The 22039-nt window shown below is 38.5% G+C and overlaps 1 protein-coding gene and 1 pseudogene across 4 annotated transcripts in view; one reads left to right on the top strand and one right to left on the bottom strand.

Annotated features, from left to right (window-relative positions):
* The window catches only part of TRIM33 (tripartite motif containing 33), a 121985-nt gene that overhangs the window by 73305 nt on the left and 26641 nt on the right, over positions 1–22039 (bottom strand). The gene's annotated exons all lie outside the window — the stretch shown is intronic.
* Positions 4147–5280, top strand: LOC107000359 (eukaryotic translation initiation factor 2 subunit 2 pseudogene; annotated as a pseudogene).

Below are 22039 nucleotides of genomic sequence, written 5' to 3'. Positions count from 1 at the left end.
TTTACAATGTTAAGCGGAATTTAGTTTCAGTAAGTTGACTGGTGGACTTCCATTCAAGATGAGTGATTAAGCAAGTGTGGAAAGACCAATTGATTCCCTGAACTCAAACACAGAAATGGCTAAAACATAACAAATTAAAGCGTACTTTGAAAAATACTTAACTAACCCTGGAAGGAAGAAGAAAATATTTTGAAGTGCCAGAAACAAAAAGAAAACTCAAAGCCCAAGTGGTGAGGAACTGATGCATCTGGGTCACAGGAGTTATTACAGCACCACTGCTGGGAACAGGAAAACAAAGTTTAAAAGGTGAAACTCAACTCCCTTCATAAAGCATGGAGCACACTTTTAGCGTCCTACAGCCTGAAACCCTTGTCAGTCCTAGAGAACCCCAAAAAAGCTGTATGCATAGATATAAATATACAACCAAAATTTGTACCATTTGTACAGGATACAGAAATGCCAAGTCAAGAAACTAACAAAAAAGTTGTCTGTAACCTTACAAACACAAAACCATCTCATAAGAACACCTCCCAACCCAGAGCACAATAAGGACTCCCACTGAAGATAGGTTCACACAATAAAACTTCAATGCACATGAGGAAACCCAACATCTCAGTGTGAGTCCACAAACACGATAAACCAAGAAGTAACAACCTAGAAACCACAGATTTTAAATGAATAAACAAAGCAGTCTGAAAGATTTCAAATATGTATGAAATTGTGATAAAGGGCCAAACAATCTATGAAACTGGAAAATAGAGAAATAAAATAGCACAGAATAAGCTCAAAACAGGTTAAATGGTAAGCAAGAGACAATTGAAAATTATCAAGATAGAATATAAAAGAAATCATACAGAATTTGTACAGATAAAAGAAAAAACAGACACTGCAAAAGAGAAGATAAGAAAACTAAAGAATTAAATGAGAAGCTCTACCATAAGTCAAATAAAAATTCATGGAAGATAAGCAATAGAGATGCTATTTGAAAACATAATGAATGAGAATTTTCAAAGAAATGAGCCCTCAAGACTGTAAGCCAAGTCCTGAGTGGGACAAACAGAAACAGCTAGATATACTATAAGAAAACTAAGAAACAAAGATAGAGAAGAAACTCTTAACTACTAGAATGAAAACCAAGATTACAGTTATAGAAGGCAATCATGCTGACAGCAGACCTCACCAGTCAAAGGCAATACCAAAAGATAACAGGAATAGTATCTTCAAAGCATTGAGGAACAGTCAATCTAGAATTCAATAACCTAATAAAACTTTACTCAAGAGTAAAAGCAAAAAAAAAATTTTCAGACATGAGTACTGCCCATTTCTATAAGAACTAGTAAAGCATAATGTCAAACTATATAAAATTGCCAATATTAAACCACTTACGACTTGCAAATCTGGCAACTTTATACAGTTCAACCTAATATTTAAGAAAATGGAAACATATTTACAAGTGAGATGCAAAAAGCAACTAGCAAAGATAACAATAAAAATTGTTACTAAACGTGCATGGCCTAAAATTAAATGTAAAGATATATAACTATTAGTTTGGGAGATTTTAAAACGATGAAATTAAAATATCAAACTACAATAGCTTGTTATATTACAATTAGACTTAAGTTTTAGAGAGTCATTTTAATTACAATATGAAAGAAAAATTAAGGTATAAAATGTCAATTAAAAATACAGTAAGGCCGGGCGCAGCGGCTCATGCCTGTAATCCCAGCACTCTGGGAGGCCGAGGCGGGTGGATCACAAGGTCAGGAGATAGAGACCATCCTGGCTAACACAGTGAAACCCAGTCTCTACTAAAAATACAAAAAAAAAATTAGCCGGGCGTGATGGCGGGTGCCTGTAGTCTCAGCTACTCGGGAGACAGAGGCAGGAGAATGGCTTGAACCCAGGAGGCAGAACCTGCAGTGAGCTGAGATTGTGCCACTGCACTCCAGCCTGAGAGCCTTTTTCTTTTGAGACGGAGTCTTTTGAGACTCCGTCTCAAAAGAAAAAAAAAAGAAAAAAAAAAAAAGTAAAACCTTGCTATAACATAGTAACTGAGGACCTGGAAGTTGAATCACATGAAATACAGTCAAGTTGTTGTAAAGTAAAATAATCTGTGCAACCCTGCTCCCCTAGCCAATAATAAATTTCAGAGACTTAGTTCAGTGCCATGCTGACACTGCAGCTTTGTGGGCTATACTTTTTGAGAACTGTTCTGAAATACCAACAAGAATTCTAAGAATCTCTGTTAGTTGATGTCATTTTTTCAGCTTGGCTGATAAAACTACTAGGGATGTGGGAACTCTCTGTCATGCCATGTCCCTTGGCTGATGTTTCCCAACCCAACTTTGCTCTTCCCTGCACTTCTGCCCTCACTCAAATAAGAACTTTAATCTGTCCATTTGAGAATGAGGGCTGTGCTGAGTCAGGTTCTATTCATAACAAAATTGCATCTAAATCTGCATTAATTACAAGGTTTTACTATAAGATCAGTTAACCCTTTTTTTTGAGACTGAGTTTTTTTTTTTTTGATGGACTCTTGTTACCCAGGTTGGAGTGCAGTGGCACTATCTCAGCTCACCCCAACCTCTGCCTCCTGGGTTCAAGCTGTTCTCCTGCCTCAGCCCCCGGAGTAGCTGGAATTACAGGCGTGCACCACCACGCTCGGCTAATTTTGTATTTTTAGTACAGACAGGGTTTCTCCATGTTAGTCAGGCTGGCATCGAACTCCAGACCTCAGGTGATCTGCTCACATTGGCCTCCCAAAGTGCTGGGATTACAGGCGTGAGCCACCACGCCCGGCCAGATCAGTTAACTCTTTAAGAAGTTTATACGTGTAAGTGTATTTAGTTCTCATAGCAGCCCTGTAAAGTAGGTTCTATTACTATCCCCACATTAAAGGTGAAAAACTTGAGGTTCGGAGAGATCAAGAAACATTATGAAGTTCATGTGGTGATGTAAATGCCAAGATCTAAAACTAACATGTCTGTGTCTACGGCTCATGCTCTTAAGAACTATGCTAAACTATTTCTCTAATTAAAACGCTAGTCTATTAGTAACAAAAGAGACTAAACTAAGGCAGTATTAAAGGAAATGTAGAGGATAAATCAGAGTATCAATTGGACTTAATAAATGACTGTATGATGAAAGAGTACTAAGAGTTACAATGAGTTAATAAATTAGAAATTCTAGATGATTCCCAAGTTCCTGGTGTGGGTAATGCATAGATTTTCAGCCAGAAATATAATAAGTAAGTTTTGGATAAATGGTGTTTAACTAACATATTTCTGGAGCTGAAGGGCATGGAGGGAGCCACCAGCATGTAAATAACTCAAATGTGAAGTGCAGTTATGACTGCTGAGGAAGAATATTATCAAGGACAATAACCCTTGGTACACCAATATTTACAAGTCAAGCAGAAGAAAAAGAGCTCTCAAATTTAGGAGACAGCTTTCAAACATTTTCAACTGCAAACCACAAGAAGTACACTTTACATCAAAGGCCAGGACACAAATACATACCTGTCTGTATAACTGAAACAAACACGAGTCAAACGGGGTCAACTACTTTTCCATTAACCATTTATGATTAACTTGTTACCACTGTACCAATTTACTCTTAAAATTATATAATGTGCTTAAAGTCAGCTGACTCTCAGCATGACCTAATAATCTTCTCATTTAGCCCTAGCTTCTCTTTCCAATACTCTCAAGCAGTCACTCCAAAGCTTTGGTCATCAACACCACTCTCCTTTCCCTCAGAAAATAATGAAAAATTACAGATATATTTTCAGGTAGAGATGGGAGTTGAGAGAATTTATACCTACAGCATCGCATTACTTAAGTCAGAGCCCAGTCCAAATGATAAGAGAGAGTCCTGTAAGTTAAGTGGTGAAAGACTGGAATGAATTATCCAAAGAATGGGAAAAAGAAACTGGAGGGAAACAAGTGGTGCCAAAAGCCTCAAACTGGAGAAGTATAACCCTGCCTAAGCCTAGTTCCTCTCTCCACCATGCACCTATCTCTTACTCATCTCCATTCCCACCCTATGTGCACACATTAATAAGGGCCTAGAGAGTGGAGTGGTGGGAGAGGTAACAGCAGGAGCAGTGCTGCTGCTGGGGCCTGGGGCCGATCTGTCTGACTTCCTGTCTGTGCCTAGCCCATTCCAGCTGCAGCCATGTCTGGGGATGAGATGATTTTTTGATCCCACTATGAGCAAGAAGAAAAATCAGCAGCAGCATCCTTTAGTTAGAGGAGGAAGGGGATACCCAAACAGAGGAAAACCAGCCCTTAAGAAACAAAACAAGTGGAGCCAAAGCCAACTGGGGACAAAGAATTGGAAGCTGATGAAGAGAACAGTAGGGAAAAAGCTGCTTCTGATGACCCAGATGACTTGAAGTTCTTTAATCAAAAGAAAAAAAAAGAAAAAAACCAAAAAAGATATTTGATATTGATGAAGCTGAAGAAGGTGTAAAGGATCTTAAGATTGAAAAGATGTTCAAGAACCAGCTGAACCCGAGTATGACCTTAATATTACGCTTGGCAATAAAAAGAAAAAGAAGAATGTCAAGTTCCCAGATAAGGATGAAATACTAGAGAAAGACAAAATTCCAGAAGATGAAGATAGCAAAAAAGACGACGGTATCTCATTCAGTAATCATTCAGGCCCTGCTAGGGCAGTCTCAGATACACATAAGGAGCTATTGAAGCGAGTGTTCAACACCATGAGGGAAAATAATCCAGATATGGTTGCTGAAAAGGAAATTTGTCTTCAAACCTCCACAGGTCATTTGAGTAGGAACCAAGAAAACTTATTTTGTCAACTTTACAGATATCTGTAAACTATTACATCATCAGCCCAAACATCTTGCAATTTTGTTGGCTGAATTGGGTACCAGTGGTTCTACAGATGTTAATAACCAACTTGTAATCAAATAAGATTCCCACAGAAACAGAAAAAGTATTCAGAAGATATATCAGGAATACTTTACTTTTCATACATGCTGATCATCCGGCACAAACCTACAGAAGGAGACTCAACTCTGCTTCTTACAGTGAGCAACTTATTGTTGATATTCTGTTGCAAGTACAAAACCAGTTTCCAGGCTGTCACGGGCAAGCAAGCACCGCTCTGTGCCAAAGTTAACTAATTTGCTAATCACTGGTTTTACAATGTGTGTTGTGGAGATGTGGCGGGACAGGTTTGTCTTCAGAATGGATACACTGTTGTATTAAAAACCAAGATTTAAAAACTGCCAAATTCTTTGATGAGTGGTCGGTTGGTCTGAAATTCTTGCAAGATGCCGCTGTTCAAACTGTTGACATAATCACTGCCTCTTCTCTCTCTCTCCCTCAGAGAGATGTGATATGGGGTAAGGAGGTGTTTTTCAAAATTGTTCATTGGCATCTGTAAGATAAATTAGTTCTTATAACAGTGCAAGAAAATTAAATTTAAAAAACAGGGACCTAGAAAGCAATATGTATTTGCTGAAAGGAATGATGGCAAAAAATAATAACTACGTTCTGGAGCAACAGGTCACTGATCTTTACTAAAGAAATTTTATAGCAATGGAGGTAGTGGCAGACAGACATTAGCATGAGTATGGGGAGCTGAAGATGTGAAATGCTGAATATGTTGCCCATTCTTACAAAAAACTTGGCAATGAAGAAAAGAGACAAAATGACCTGTCAATAACGGGAGAATAAAGAATGCTGCTTTATACAGGGAAAACTTGGAGATATGATAACAGAAAGTAACTAAAATAATTTATAATAAAAATGGCTTAAATCCTATAAAATAGTATCATAGAGTAACACATATTTAGATAATGTCAGTAAGTATTTCCAAAGTTAATTTTATCACTTAAGAATGACGCTGGCTTAAGGTGAAGTCATAGTCATAGTCATATATGGCTACATATATGCACCTACAATCATATACGAAGAACACTAATATCTGTTATAATAAACTAATATAATAACTAATATCTATTATCATAAAGCTTGTTGGTATTCTTAGGGCTTCTTATATTCTTGAAGATATACAGGAATACCTTGTTTTACTGCATTTAGCTTTATACCGCTTCGCAGACACTGAGTTTTCACAAATTGAAGGTTTTTGGCAACCCTGCATTAACCAAATTAGTAGACACCATTTTTCCTACAATGTGTGCTCACTGTGCGTCTTTCTGTTATATTTTGTTAATTTTTGCAATATTCCTAACTTATAAATTATTATTTGTCTATTATGGTGACCTGTGATTTCTGATCTTACATGTTACTACTGTAATTGTTTTGAGGCCCCACAAACTGCGCCCAACAAAAACAGCAAACTTAATCAATAAATGTATTTTGACTGCTTCACTGATTGGCCATTCCCTGTCTCTCTCCCTCTCTCAGGCCCCCCTACTGCCTGAGACCCAACAATATTGAAATTAGGCCAATTAATAACCCTACAATGGCCTCAAAGTGTCCAACTGAAAGGAAGACTCGATTCAGCAGGACTTGGTCAATAACAACGACAACAACAAGTCAAATATCTCCCACATTAAATTTTAAAAAACTAGAAATTATTAACCTTAGTGAGAAGGCATGTCAAAAGCCACAACAAGCAAATGCTAGGTCTCTTGTGCCAGTTAGCCTAGTTGTGAATGCAAAGGAAAAGTTTTTGTTCTGTTTTGTTTGAGACAGGGTCTTGCTCTATCACCCAGGCTGGAGTGCAATGGCATGAACACTGCTCGCTAAAGCTTCAACTTCCTGGGCTCAAGTAATTCCTACCTCAGCCTCCCATGTAGCGGGGACCACAGGCTCATGCCACCATACCCAGCTACTTTTTTGATTTTTTTTTTTGTAAAGACAGGGTCTCATATTGTTGTCCAGGCTGTTCTAGAACTCCTGGGCCCAAGCAATATTCACACATAGGCCTCTCAAACTGTTGTGACTACAGGAATGAGCCACTGTGCCCGGCCTGGAAAGTTCTTGAAGGAAATTAAAAGTGATAGTCCAGTGAGCATATGAATGATAAGAAAGAAAAGCAGACTGGGCACAGTGGCTCCCACCTGTAATCCCAGCACTTTGGAAAGCCGAGGTGGACAGATCACGAAGTCAAGAGATCAAGACCATCCTGGCCAATAAGGTGAAATCTCGTCTCTACTAAAAATACAAAAATTAGCTGGGCGTGGTGGCACACACCTGTAATCCCAGCTAGTTGGGAGGCTGAGGCAGGAGAACCACTTGAACCCAGGAGGCAGAGATTGCAGTGAGCCAAGATCATGCCACTGCACTCCAGCCTGGGCGACAGAGCGAGACTCCGTCTCAAAAAAAAAAAAAAAAGTGCCCTGCTAGATTTAAATAAACACAATTTCCACATTAAAAAAATTAGAAGACCTGAAGAATGGCAATCCTAAGAAGCAAATTAGTAGTCTGTTACTAATGAAACTTAGACATAATGTTTCATGTGAAACATGAAAAAAAGAAAAGGACTGAAAAAGGATAAACAGATATACAGCAGCAAATGCAAATAACAAAACAAAACGAAAAGGCAAAACAAACAAAAAAACAAGAAGAATATTAGCATTAGATAAACCTAAGTAAAAGTTTAAAAAGCATTAAATAGGACTAATGGGAATACTGTGTAACAATGAAGGACAAAGTCCACAAATTGTCAAAACAAATTATGCAATTTATGCAGGATAGTAGCCACAAACTAAAAGCAAAACAAAAATGGAAAACATGTTATTTTATAAAAAGTTTAATGGTTATCAAGCTCACATTTTCTTACCCAGTTTTTGAAATACAGAAAATTATGGTATGTTTAGCTACAAAACACATTTAGTGAAAAAAAACACATTAGTGAAACACATTAGTGAAAAAAACCTGACCTGAACTGGCATAAAGCTATATATATCTTTAGTTACCCTATTTAGTGTAAATACTGATGCAGAAATATTAAGACATTTGATTATAGGGTACGACCACAGACCATGCTGGAAACTTAAGTACCATCTTGCCTTCCTAAAATGTGAACACTTACGCATCCCAAACACTGAATATATGAATAAAATTTTTAAACTTAGAAACATAAAAGTATTTTGTTTTCCTATGTTCACATTAATCATGTAACCTGGCTGCAATTTTCTTAAATTCCAAAAATTAAATATTTTACTGACAACATCTATGAGCATAATCCAAATAATTCTAAGAAATAAAATTTTTAAAATGACCAGTTTCCCAAAGTGAAATAATTGCTAATTAAGTAACAATATCGTGGTTCAAGCAGAACATTTTTCAAGTGGAATTTTTAAGAATTATCAAAATACAAAATATTATATAACAGTATATCTCATTTCATAATAAAGTAATTGAAAACAAAATACAGAGGTGGCCAGGTGCTGTGGCTCAGGCCTGTAATCCCAACACTTTGGGAGCCAGAAGTGGGCAGCTTGCTTTTAGTCTAGGAGTTTGAGACCAGCCTGGGCAACATGGTGAGACCCTATCTCTACAAAAATAAAAATTAGCCAGGCATGGTGGCGCCTGCCTGTAATCCCAGATACTCAGGAGGCTAAGGTGGGAGGATCACCTGAGGCTGGGAGGTCAAGCTGCAGTGAGCAGTGATTGGGCCACTGGGGCACACAGTGAGAGCCTGTCTTAAAAATGAAAAAAAAAAAACAAAAACAAAACACAGAGGAAAATATTCGGCCTTTGTGGCTCTTATAAAAATTCACAAGCATGAACTTTAAAGATATACATGGTTACAATTAAACTGTTAAAAGTCAAAGACAAGAAAATTTTGAAAAGAGTAGGAGAAAAATAACTCATGACATACATGGGAACAATATGATTAACAATGAGTTGAGCAGAAACAACAAAAAAAAATATTCCGAAGGCAGTGTGTTATAAATGAAGTTTTGGTGCCGCAAAAGACATAGCATTCGAATATAAAATTTCTTTTTATTTTTTTGGGAGGCTGAGGAGGGTGAATCATGAGGTCAGGAGATCGAGACCATCCCAGCTAACAGGGTGAAACCCAATCTCTACTAACAATACAAAAAATTAGTCGGGCGTGGTGGCAGGCGCCTGTAGTCCCAGCTACTCGGGAGGCTGAGGCAGGAGAATGGCAGGAACCCGGGAGGCGGAGCCTGCAGTGAGCCGAGATCAGGCCACTGCACTCTAGTCTGGGTGACAGAGCGAGATTCCGTCTCAAAAACAAACAAAAAAAATTATTTTTTCCTCAGCGAGGCAATTTACTTTTATAGAAGGGTGCGCCCTCACAGAGGGAGCAATGGTGAGTGCACACCTGGACAAGGGAGAGGAAGGTGTTCTTATTCCTGATGCAGGTGGCCCCTAATGCTGTGTCATTCCCCTACTGGCTAGGGTTAGACTGCAAAGGCTAAACTAATTCTGATTGGCTAATTTAAAGAGAGTGACGGGGTGAGTGGCTTGGCAGGAAAAATGGTTATGGCAGAGCAGGAAATCGGAATGAGTCAGGATGGAGAATGAGTTAGGGCGGAGCAGGTAATCGGAATGAGTCAGGGTGGAGCAGGTAATCGGAATGAGTCAGGGTGGAACAGGTGATTGGAATGAGTCAGGGTGGAACAGGTGATTGGAATGAGTCAGGGTGGAGCAGGTAATCAGAATGAGTTAGGGTGGAGCAGGTGATTGGAATGAGTCAGGGTGGAGCAGGTGACTGAAAAAAGTTGTTTTACGAGGAAGTTTAAAAGTAGAAGGCAAAGAATTGAACATACTGACATATTGATTCTTCAAAGCAAAATTTAGAACTCATATTTAACAAGTAGAATGACATAATTCAAAGTAGTTTTTAAAATTCTGCCTATATCAATTTGAGAACTTTGCTAACTTGGCCTAAGTGGAAACCAATTAAAAATGAAAGAAAAAATAAAACAAAGAAAACATTGCCAACCAAGAATTCTATATCCATCAAAACTAACCTGCAAAAATGAAAATTAAATAAAGACATATTCAGATAAACACAAACTGGGAGAATTTATTGCTAGTCAACCTGCCTTACAAAAAACCCTAATGAAAGTTCTCCAGATTTAAAAGAAGTGACATCAAAGATCATATCAAATGCCTATAAAGAAAGCACACTTATAAGGCTAACCATATAGGTAAATGTCTAACACATACAAACCTACTTTTTCACTTTCCTTATTTAAAAGAAAGTTGCTTCAGACAATAATAGCAGAAAGAACAGGAGAGGGAATGGAGGTATACTAGACAGAACAAGGACATGCCACCAAACCATAACAGGAATCCACAGCAATTAAAGAGTACTAGAAATGGTAAATAAATGCAGGCTAATATAAGAAACTCTATAAATATATTTTTCCTTTCTTCTCTTAACTTCTTCAAAAACAATAAAAGTATATAGAACTGTAACTCCAGCACAGTATTGCTGAGTTTATAACACATAGATGTAACATACATAACAATTACACAAGGGCGGGGGGGAAGGAAGAGAGCCACACTGGAGCAAAGGTTCTGGGTTTTATTGAAGTCAAGTTAATAGTAATTTGAAGTAGAATGTGATAAATTAATATGCATACTGTAATCACTAAGAAATTAACTCAAAAATCATAGAGAAAACATCAATGAAGGAGTTAAAATTATACACCAGAAAACATGTATATAACGCAAAAGAAGGCAAATAAGTGTTAAAAATAAAATTTCGGTGCCACAAAATAAATAGCACTCGAATACGAAATTTTCTTTTTTTCTTCTAAGCAAAGTGATTTACTTCTATAGAAGGGTGCACCATCACTGATGGAGCAATGGTGAGTGCACACCTGGACAAGGGAGGGGAAGGTGTTCTTATTCCTGATGCACATGGCCCCTGCTGCTGTGTCGTTCCCCTATTGGCTAGGGTTAGACCACAAAAGCTAAACTAATTCCAATTGGCTAATTTAAAGAGAGTGATGGAGTGAGTGGTTTGGCAGGAAAAATGGTTATGGCAGAGCAGGAAATCGGAATGAATCAGGGTAGAGAATGAGTCAAGGCGGAGCAGGTAATCAGAATGAGTCAGGGTGGAGCAGGTAACTGGAATGAGTCAGGGTGGAGAACATGATCGAAAAAGATTGCTTTACGAGGAAGTTTAAAAGTAGAAGGCAAAGAATTGAACATACTGACATATTGATTCTTTGAAGAGAAATTTAGAACTCATATCTAACATAAGGAGGAACCAATGAACAACAATAAATACATGAGCTATACAGAAAACAAAGAGCAAAACAATCAACATAGATCTAACCATATCAATAACGATAGTAAATGAGAATGAAATAAGCACCCCAACGAAAACAAAAAGCAGATAAAATTAACTATATACTGTTTACCAGAGACACACTTTATTTTTTCCAGATATAGGCTCTGTAGCCCAGGCTGAAGTGCAGCGGCACAATCATAGCTCACTGCAGCCTCAATCTCCTGGGCTTACGCAGTCCTCCTGCCTCATCCTCCCAAGTAGTTAGGACTATAGGCATACACCATCATACTCGATTAATTTGCTTAAAATTTGTGTAGGGTCTCACTATGTTACCCAGGCGGGTCTCAATCTCCTGGCCTCAAGCAATCCTTCCACTTCAACCTCCCAAAGTGCTGGGATTACAGGCATACATCACTGTGCCGCAGAAACACACCGTAAATCAAAGACACATACAGGATGAAAGAAAAAAGACAGAAAGTCAAATCACGGAAACAGTAATTATGTAAGAGCTGGAGTCTCCGTGTGGTGGCTCCCACCTCTAATCCCAGCACTCTGGGCTGAGGTGGGAGGATCACTTGAGGCCAGGAGTTCAAAACCAGCCTGGGTGACATAGCCAGCCATTTCTACAAATAAAAAAAAAAAAATTAAGCCAGATGTGGTGGTATTTGCCTGCAGGCCCAGCTACTTAAGAGGCTGAAGCAGGAGGACTGCTTGAGCCCAGGAGTTCAAGGCTGCAGTGAGCTAGGATCATGCCACTCTACTGTAGCCTGGGAAACTGAGCAAGACCTTGTCTCTATTTGAAAAAAAAAAAAAAAAGGCCAGAGGCAGTGGCTCATGCCTGTAATCCCAGCACTTTGGGAGGCCAAGGCGGGCAGATCACCTGAGGTAGGGAGTTCAAGACCAGCCTGAACAACATGGAGAAACCACATCTCTACTAAAAATAAAAAAAATTAGCTGGGTGTGGTGGCGCATGCCTATAATCCCAGCTACTCAGGAGGCTGAGGCAGGAGAATCGCTCGAACCCAGGAGGTGGAGGTTGTGGTGAGCCGAGATCCCACCACTGTACTCCAGCCTGGGCAAAAGGAGAGAAAACTCCATCTCAAAAAAAAAAAAAAAAAAAAAAAAAAAAAGCAGGAGTGCCTATTCTAATATCAGATAAAATAGACCCTTACACAAAAATAATCATTAGAGACAAGAGCAAAATTTGTATAATAATAAAGACATCCATCCTCAGGAAAATATAGTTATATATACATATGTGTATCTAACAAGACAGCTTCAAAATACATGAAGAAAAATCTGGCAAAACTGAAGGGAGACAAACAAAAATGAACATGAAGATAAACAAAATATGCCCCTCCCTCAAAACAAAAGAGAGGCTCACTACCTGTGGGACAATTATCAAGTGGTCTAATATATGTGTAACTGAATTCCCAGAAGAAATAAAAACAATCAGAAATATATTTTAAGAACTAATGATCAAGTTTTCCAACTTTAATAAAAACTGTAAGCCAAAGATGTAAGAACCACAATAATCCCTGAAGATAGCACTTCTAAATAAAACCAAGCAAAGCACAACATAATCAAATTGCTAAAAAAACAGTAATAAAGGATAAGTCTTAGGCTGGGCACGGTGGCCCACGCCTGTAACTCCAGCACTTTGGGAGGCCAAGGTGGGCAGATCATGAGGTCAGGAGATCGAGACCATCCTGGCTAACATGGAGAAACGCAGTCTCTACTAAAAATACAAAAAAAAATTAGCTGGGCGTGGTGGCGGGTGCCTGTAGTCCCAGCTACTCGGTAAGCTGAGGCAGGAGAATGGCGTGAACCCGGTGGCAGGGCTTGCAGTGAGCCAAGACAGTGCAACTGCACTCCAGCCTGGGCGACACAGCGAGACTCCATCTCAAAAAAAAAAAAACCAAAAAAAATAAACGTTTAACAAAGCAAAAGAGAATGTCACTTAGTATGACCAAGAAAAAACCGCATGAAAATAATTTCAAAAGAAATCTATAAACAAAAGCAACTAAATATATAAAAGGATCCAGCCTAGGCAACAAAGCAAGACCCCATCTCTAGAAAAACTTTAAAAACTAGCTCAGCATGTAGGTGTGCATCAGTGGTCCCAGCTACGTGGAAGGCTGAGGCAGGATTGCTTGAGCCCAGGAGGTGGAGACTGCAGTAAGCCATGTTCACACCACTGCACTCCAGCCAGGGTGACAGAGAGAGGCTCTGTCTCAAACAACAATAAGGAAAAATTATTAAAATAAAGGAGATTATGCAAACATAGAAGTACAGTTTTCACATGAGGTATAAAAAACCAAAACATAAAAGAATGGATGATACAATTTAAGAGCTATTTATTATATATTCCTGGAATAGAATAAATACATTTTTGGGTATGTCTATGAAATATTTACAAAATTTGATCTTGTATTCAGCTACCAAAAACAAATAAGAAGAAAAAAAAACCTCTCAATTAAAAAGATACTGAATTTTATAGTCCATCCTGTAAAAGTTTAAAACTTTACAAAGTGAAAGTGAATAAAAACATCACTACACACAACCCAAAATAAAAATGGATTCCAGCTGGAAATCCAAACTAAAATTACAAGCTATCTAGAAAAAAATGCAGCGGAGACAGTTCATACTCAACTCTATTATTTCTATCTGTAGCCTTAAATGTTTAAAAATACAACTAATAAAACTTAGTTCTTTCCTTGACAAATAAAAAAAAAAAACAAAAGTATGAGAACAGAATTAAATATAAAAGCTGAAATATACGCATTACTGAAAACAAAACTGATAACCTAAAAATAATTTTTTAAGAAAAAAGTAAAATAAATCTTTAGGAGTATAATGAAGAAGAAAAAAACATAGAGAAGTCAGAATGAAAATGGAGAAAGCAAAAAAATTTTAAAAGATTACTAAGCCTGTATCAGAAAATATTCCACGTAATTCTAAAGCAAGCAATATTAAAATCTAGCAAAAATGGACAATTTTCTAGTAAAATATGATTCATCAAAAGCAAAACAAGAATTAAACTTGAATAGACATATTAGCATACAAAGATTAGAAGTTGCCGTTTTAAAAAAAATACAAAATCCAGACAGTTATACAGGAGAGTAATGCTTAAAGAACAAACCAGCATTCCATTATTATTTGAACCAATCTAGAACAAAAGAGTGAAAATCCGAATTCATTTTATATAGCCCAACATTGATTTACTGTTAAAACCTACTAAAGACAATGCAAAAGAAGAAAACTGCAGACCACTCTAGCATACTGACTCTACATTTCTAAATGAAATATTAGCAAACATTCTGTCAATCTGTCAAAAAAAATTATGATCAATAAGGTTTACCAGGAATTCAAGGATTATTCAACGGAAAGAAATTTAACAAAATAATCATATCAAAACAACTGAAGGAGATAACCATATGGTTATATAAACAGATGTTAAAGTGGCATATGATAAAATTCAGACATTTTTAGTAAGAACACTAAAAAAGAGAAGCAAACAACTTAAATACGAAAAGAATCATTTACCAAAATATTAAACAGCATTTAAAGCTACCAAAACCTTAAAAAAAAAAAAAAAAGCTTCTCTATTTCAAGTCAGAAATCAGGCATCATTTATCAAAGAGGCAATATACAAAATTATTAATGGCACAGATTCTGCAGCCAGACTACACAGATTTAAATCTCAACCCCTTCAAAGCTGTTAATTCCTTAATCTTTGTATTAATTCCTTAATCTTTGACTCTTAGTTTCCCATTTGCAAAACAGGGATAATAGTACCTACCTCAAAGGTTGTTGGGAAGACCACATGTTTATACATATAAAACGTGACACACATAAGTACTCAGAAAATATAAGCTATTATAAGTTACTATTTGTCTCAAAGATTTTAGAGCACTACTGTGTAACAGAATTTTCTGCAATAATGGATAAGTGCTGTATGTGCACTGTTCAATGCAGTACTCAATACAACACTGGCCACTGAGCACTTGGAAAATGGCTGGTGGAACCAACCAACTAAATTTTAAAATTTCATTTTAGATAACTAAAAATTAAATCACCACCAGTGACTAGTTGCTATGGTACAGGACATAGCAGTTCTAGAAAACGCAGAATACCTGAGATGTCACTTACTTTTTAAGACTACTGAAATTTAAAAGTAAGTTTACAACAAAATGAAGGTACAAAAGAAAAAATTAATAGCTGCCCCACTTTCAATAATGGCACAATGGAAAGCAAATCCTCTCTTCAAAGACAAAAGTATAAAACTGTACAAAACTGTCAAAAAGAAAAAAAGGCAAACAACTAATTCAGACCACGGGAATCAACTACTGTCATGCAAAATGAGACACACTTACTCTACAAAGACTGCTAAAGTTTCAGGTAAAAGCAATGAAAGGCACTGGCCCTCTTGCTTGAGGGCCCTCTTGCTTGAGGATTTCCATTCTCTCCACAAGTCTGGTCTGAAAAATCAGTAGTTTTACTACAATTGGGCTGAACAGCAACTTTGCTGTCATACATGGCAGAATCAACTGGGGTGAGAGGTGAATGCGAAAACATGAGATCTGCCAGCTTTAAACTAGTATCTGTCTGTAAAGAACAGGTTTTGCTATACCTGGGTTGGGGTCACAGAGCAAGCAGCAGACTAACCACATTAATACAAAGAAACTTTAAATTAGAGAGTCACAGAAGGGCTAAGATCAACTCTCTATACAGATATGGCTAATTGGGACACTGCACATACTAAATGGAGACACAAGAAAGCCCTAAAAAAAACTAAAGGCCAAGTGAGAATAAAAACAAAGACTTCAAAGTAGCTACTATAAATATTTTCAAAGAATAAAAAGGAATCAGTGTTCAAATAATAAAATACTATGGCAAAGCTTCAACAAATAAGAAGTCTCAAGAGCGAACTATAAAACCAAAAAACAAAATTTGAAAGAATGTCACACAGATTAAAAGTACATGCAAAATAAAAAATTCACTACATATCTCGGCTTCAATAATACACTTAAGGCCGGGTATGGTGGTTCACTCCTGTAATCCCAGCACTTTGGGAAGCCAAGGTAGGTGGATCGCCTGAGGTCAGGAGTTCGAGACCAGCCTGGCCAACATGTGAAACTCCACCTCTACTAAAAATACAAAAAATTAGCCAGGCGTGGTGGTGGGCACCTGTAATCCCAGCTACTCCAGAGGCTGAGGCAGGAGAATTGCTGGAATCCGGGAGGCAGAGGTTACAGGTGAGCCAAAGTTGCACCATTGTACTCCAGCCTGGAAAACAAGAGTGAAACTCTATCTCAAAAAAAAAAAAAAAAAAAAAAAAGACTTAAGTGAACTTCTAGCTGGATAAATTAAAATTTAATTTCAATCCAATCAAAAAAATCAGAGAGGAAAAAAGACTAACAAGAAAAGAACAGATCCTCAGAAACCAGTAGAACAATGTCAACTTCCCAACATAAATGTAATAAAAGTTACAGGAGATAAGAGCACAGAAATAGAAAAATGTTTTAAGAAATAATGGTGGAAAATGTCAAAACCTGATGATAATACATTAATCTGCAGTTCAAAAAGGGGAGAGAACCACAAACAAACACAAAATGAATCAAACTGAATACATCACAGTCAAACTGCTGAAAACCAGGAGAAAAACAATTCATCAAGGGAACCAATACCATCAACATCTGACTTTTCATTAAAAATATGGAGGCCAGGAAGCAATAAAATGACATATTCAAAGTACAGATTATAAACCAAGAATTGTATATACAACAAAAATGAAGGCAAAATAAAGAGGCCGGGCGCGGTGGCTCAAGCCTGTAATCCCAGCACTTTGGGAGGCCGAGACGGGCGGATCACGAGGCCAGGAGATCGAGAGACGATCCCGGCTAACACGGTGAAACCCCGTCTCTACTAAAAAATACAAAAAAACTAGCCGGGCGAGGTGGCGGGCGCCTGTAGTCCCAGCTACTCGGGAGGCTGAGGCAGGAGAACGGCGTAAACCCGGGAGGCGGAGCTTGCAGTGAGCTGAGATCCGGCCACTGCACTCCAGCCTGGGTGACAGAGCAAGACTCCGTCTCAAAAAAAAAAAAAATAAATAAATAAATAAAGACAGCCACAGGTAAACAAAATTTGAGAGAATGTCACACTTAGCATATTTGTACCACAAAAATTTCTAAAAGAAGTCTGTCAGGATGACAGGAAATAAAACCAGACTATATAAATGTTAACAATTATGACAATAACAGTACAAAAGATAGAAATGGAGCTACAGTGGAACAAAGTTGCTATATTTTAACAAAATGAAGGCAGTATTGCCCTGAAGTGAATTGTGGTGTTAAAGATATACCATAATTGCAAGAGTTACAACTAAAACAAAAATTAAATCAAAGAAAATTTTAAGGTACACTAAAAATATTGGTTAACACAAAAGTCTCAGTGAAGAAGGAAAAGAACAAAAATGACATGACACAGAAAACAATTAGCAAAATGGCATACCTAAATCCAACTATATCACTGAAAACACTCCAATGAAGAGATTGTCAAACTGAATAAAAAGCAAAACCGACTGTGTATCCTCTGAAAGAAACATTTTTAGATTCAAAGATATAAACAGAGTTAAAGTAAAAGGAAAGAAGATAAATCATGAAAGCAGTTGCCATAAGACAGCTGGAGTAGTCACGTTAACATCAGAAAAAAAAAGATTCTTGGTGGATCACCTGAGATCAGGAGTTCGAGACCAGTCTGGCCAACATGGTGAAACCCTGTCTCTACTAAAAATGCAAAAATCAGCCAGGTGTGGTGGCGCATGCCACTCAGCTACTCAGGAGGCTGAGACAGGAGAACAGTTTGAACTCCAGGAGACGGACGTCGCAGTGAGCCAAGATCGTACCACTTCACTCCAGCCTGGGCAACAGAGTGAGGCTCTGTCTCCAAAAAAGAAAGAAAGAAGAAAAAAAGATTCTCAAAGCATATTACGACATAAAATGAAGCATTTTATATGTTAAAGAATCAATACATCACATACATGTAACAATTATAAATGTATATGAACCAAACACAAAATTAAAACTATAGGCCAGGGCCGGGCGCGGTGGCTCAAGCCTGTAATCCCTGCACTTTGGGAGGCCGAGACGGGCGGATCACAAGGTCAGGAGATCGAGACCATCCTGGCTAACATGGTGAAACCCCGTCTCTACTAAAAATATACAAAAAACTAGCCGGGCGCAGTGGCAGGCGCCTGTAGTCCCGGATACTCGGGAGGCTGAGGCAGGAGAATGGCGTGAACCCGGGAGGCGGAGCTTGCAGTGAGCTGAGATCCGGCCACTGCACTCCAGCCTGGGCGACAGAGCGAGACTCCGTCTCAAAAAAAAATAAAATAAAAATAAAACTATAGGCCAGGTGTGGTGGCTCACACCTGTAATCCTAGCACTTTGGGAGGCTGAGGGGGGTGGATCACAAGGTCAGGGGTTCAAGACCAGCCTGGCCAAGATGATGAAACCCCGTCTCTACTAAAACTATAAAAATTAGTTGGGTGTGGTGGCAGGCGCCTGTAATGCCGGCTGCTCGGGAGGCTGAGCCAGAAGAATCGCTTGAACCTGGGTGGCAGAGGTTGCAGTGAGCTGAGATTGCACCACCGCACTCCAGCCTAGGCAACAGAGTGAGACTCTGTCTCAAATAAAATAAAATAAAATAAAATAAAATACTACACATATATTTTTTGTTTTGTTTTGTTTTTTTCCTCCCCATGGGATACAGCTGAAAGAGTGCCTAAATTTTTTTTTTTTTTTTTTTTTTGAGATGGAATCTCACTCTTATCACCCAGGTTGGAGTGCAATGAAGTGATCGTACCTCACTGCAACCTCCGCCTTCCCAGTTCAAGTGATTCTCCTGCCTCAGCCCCCTAGTAGCTGAGGTTACAGATGTGTACCACTATGCCCAGCTAATATTTTTGTATTTTTAGTAGAGATGGGGTTTCACCATGTTGGCCAGGCTGGTCTTGAACTCCTGACCTCAGGTGATCTGCCCACCTCGGCCTTCCAAAGTGCTGGGATTACAGGCATTAGTCCAACAAAACTTTCTGCCATGACAAAATGTTCTATATCTGCACCGTCTAATATGGGAGCCATCAGCCACACATGATTACTGAATACCTGAAATGTGACTACAGTGACTGAGGAAGTAAACCGTCAGTTTCATTTACCCTTAATTTTGTCACATGTGGCTATTAGGTACCATATTTAACAGCATGAGCTCAGAGAGAAATTCATAGCTTTAAAGACATGTATTAGAAACGAAAAAAAACATCTAAAAGCAATCATCTCAACATGCCCCTCATTAAGCTTGAAAAAGAAGACCAAATCAAAACATTAAGTAGGATGAAATAAAAACATTAAGTAGCTATGAATACGGAGGAAAGGGGAATGAAACTCAAAGTGGTTCTTTGAAAACAACTGATAAACAATTACCCAGATGGGAAAGTGCAAGCAGGGAGGGAGATGGGGGGAGACAGAGGAGACAGATTGACATTGATCTAAAAAGAAAAGAGAGCACATTGTGCCAAAACCAAAAATGAAATATAAGACTTAACAAGAGATCCTGCCAAAATGTTACTGATATGGTTTAGATTTGTGTCCCCACCCAAATCTCATGTTGAATTGTAATCTCCAATGTTGGAGGAGGGTCCTGGTGGGAGGTGATTAGATCATGGGGGCAGATTTCCCCTTTGCTGTTCTCGTTATAGTAACTGAGTTCTCACGAGATCTGGTTGTTTGAAAGTCTGAAGCACTTCCCCCTTCACTCTCTCTTCCTCCTGTCAGGCGTGTGAAGACATGCTTACTTCCCTTTCACTTTCTGCCATAACTGTAAGTTTCTTAAGGCCTCCCCAGAAGCAGAAGCCTGTACAGCAGGCAGAACCAGAGAAACCTCTCTTGTTTATAAATTACTTAGTCTCAGGTATGTCTTTGTAGCAGTGTCAGAATGGACTAATATAACTATGAACCTCTTATGCCAAGTTAGACCACTTAATAAAATGGGTCAAATTCTTTAAAAATACAAATTACCAGCTAGGCGTGGTGGCTCACGCCTATAATCCCAGCACTTTGGGAGGCTGAGATAGGAGGATGACTGGAGCTCAGGTGTTCGAGACCAGCCTGGGTAACACAGTGGGACCCCATCTCTAGAAAAATAATTTTTTAATTAGCTAGGTACAATGGTGCACACTTGTACTCCCAGCTACTCAGGAAGCTGAGGCAAAAGGACTGCTTGAACCTATGAGATGAAAGCTGTAGAGAGCTGTGATCGCACCACTGTACTCCAGCCTGGGCTACAAAGCAAGACCCTATCTCGGGGGAAAAAAAAAAATGTTTTTTTAACAAAACTGACTCAAGAAGAAATAAAAAAACTGAATCTGAATATTGGATCAGTAATTTAAAATCTTCTACAAAAAAGAAAGTCCAGACCCAGTTGGGTTTTTTTTTTTTCTTTTCAAGACAGAGTCTCCGTCTGTCGCCCAGGCTGGAGTGCAGTGGCATGGTCTCACTGTAACCTCTGCCTCCCGGGTTCAAGTGATTCTCCTGCCTCAGCCTCCCAAGTAGCTGCGACTACAGGTGCCACCATGTTCAGCTAATTTTTTGTATTTTTAGTAGAGACGGGGTTTCGCCATGTTGCCCAGGCTGGTTTCGAACTCCTGAGCTCAGGCAATCCGCCTGCCTCAGCCTCTCAAAGTGCTGGGATTCCAGGTGTGAGCCACCGTGCCCGGCCCCAGTTGGTTTTAATGGTGAACTCTCTCAAGGAAGAAATAATACAAACCTCAAACAAACTCTTTAGAAATGAGAGAAGAAAAAAACGTATTTTTTTCTTCTCTAATTTTCCTGTTAGCAAAGACATAAGACAGATATCACAGACAAAAATTACTAGAAAACTACAGACTGAGGAGTAGAGGAGTATTAGAAGAGGAGATGAGAATGATGCCCAAATTTCTGGTTTAGGAAACTGGAGCAATGAGATGATTGTTCCAGTTGTAAATGGAGGTTTGGAAACTACAATTAGTTCAAGTTTAGAGACAGTAAATTTGAGATGCATCTGGGTCATTCAAGAAAAGACGTTAAGGAGGCAGTTGTGCTAAATAAAAATGTACGTAACTGAGTTTGCACAAAGATGTCTTATTTTGAAATAATGGTCTGCCAGACAAAATTCAAGGAGCCTCTTAAGAGCTTGTTAGTCAGTGTGTTGTTTTAAATTTTATAATAAAGATGAGACAGTCAGCATTTCATAGTTTGGAAACTTACAGACTTAAATGAGTTATTTTATATTCTTTTATATTGTTTGAAATTCTAACGATGTCCACGTTTTCCTTTTTCTAAATAATTTTTTTTTAATTGAACTGGTTAAAAAAAAAAAAAAACTTGGCTAACCGTCAAGACTCTGACCTGCAAATTGTTTCATTTGCAAGAATTATATTGGTCATCCTTTTCATCTTTAAAAATGTGTGTTTAGGCTGGGCATGGTGGCTCACACGTGTAATCCCAGCACTTTCGGAGGCTGCGGCAGACAAATCACCTGAGGCCAGGAGTTCGAGACCAGCCTAGTCAACATGGTGAAACCCCATCTCCATTAAAAATACAAAAATTAGGCTGGGCGTGGTGGCTCACGCCTATAATCCTAGCACTTTGGGAGGCCGAGGCAGACAGATTGCCTGAGCTCAGGAGTTCAAAACCAGCCTGGGCAACAAAGTGAAACCCCGTCTCTACTAAAAATTTAAAAAAAAAAAAAAAAAATAGCCAGGCATGGCGGTGTGCACCAG

This window comes from Macaca mulatta, chromosome 1, assembly GCF_049350105.2.
Source record: "Macaca mulatta isolate MMU2019108-1 chromosome 1, T2T-MMU8v2.0, whole genome shotgun sequence".
In the NCBI taxonomy this organism is placed as follows: Eukaryota; Metazoa; Chordata; class Mammalia; order Primates; family Cercopithecidae; genus Macaca; species Macaca mulatta.
This window is presented reverse-complemented; position numbering and strand designations above follow the sequence as displayed.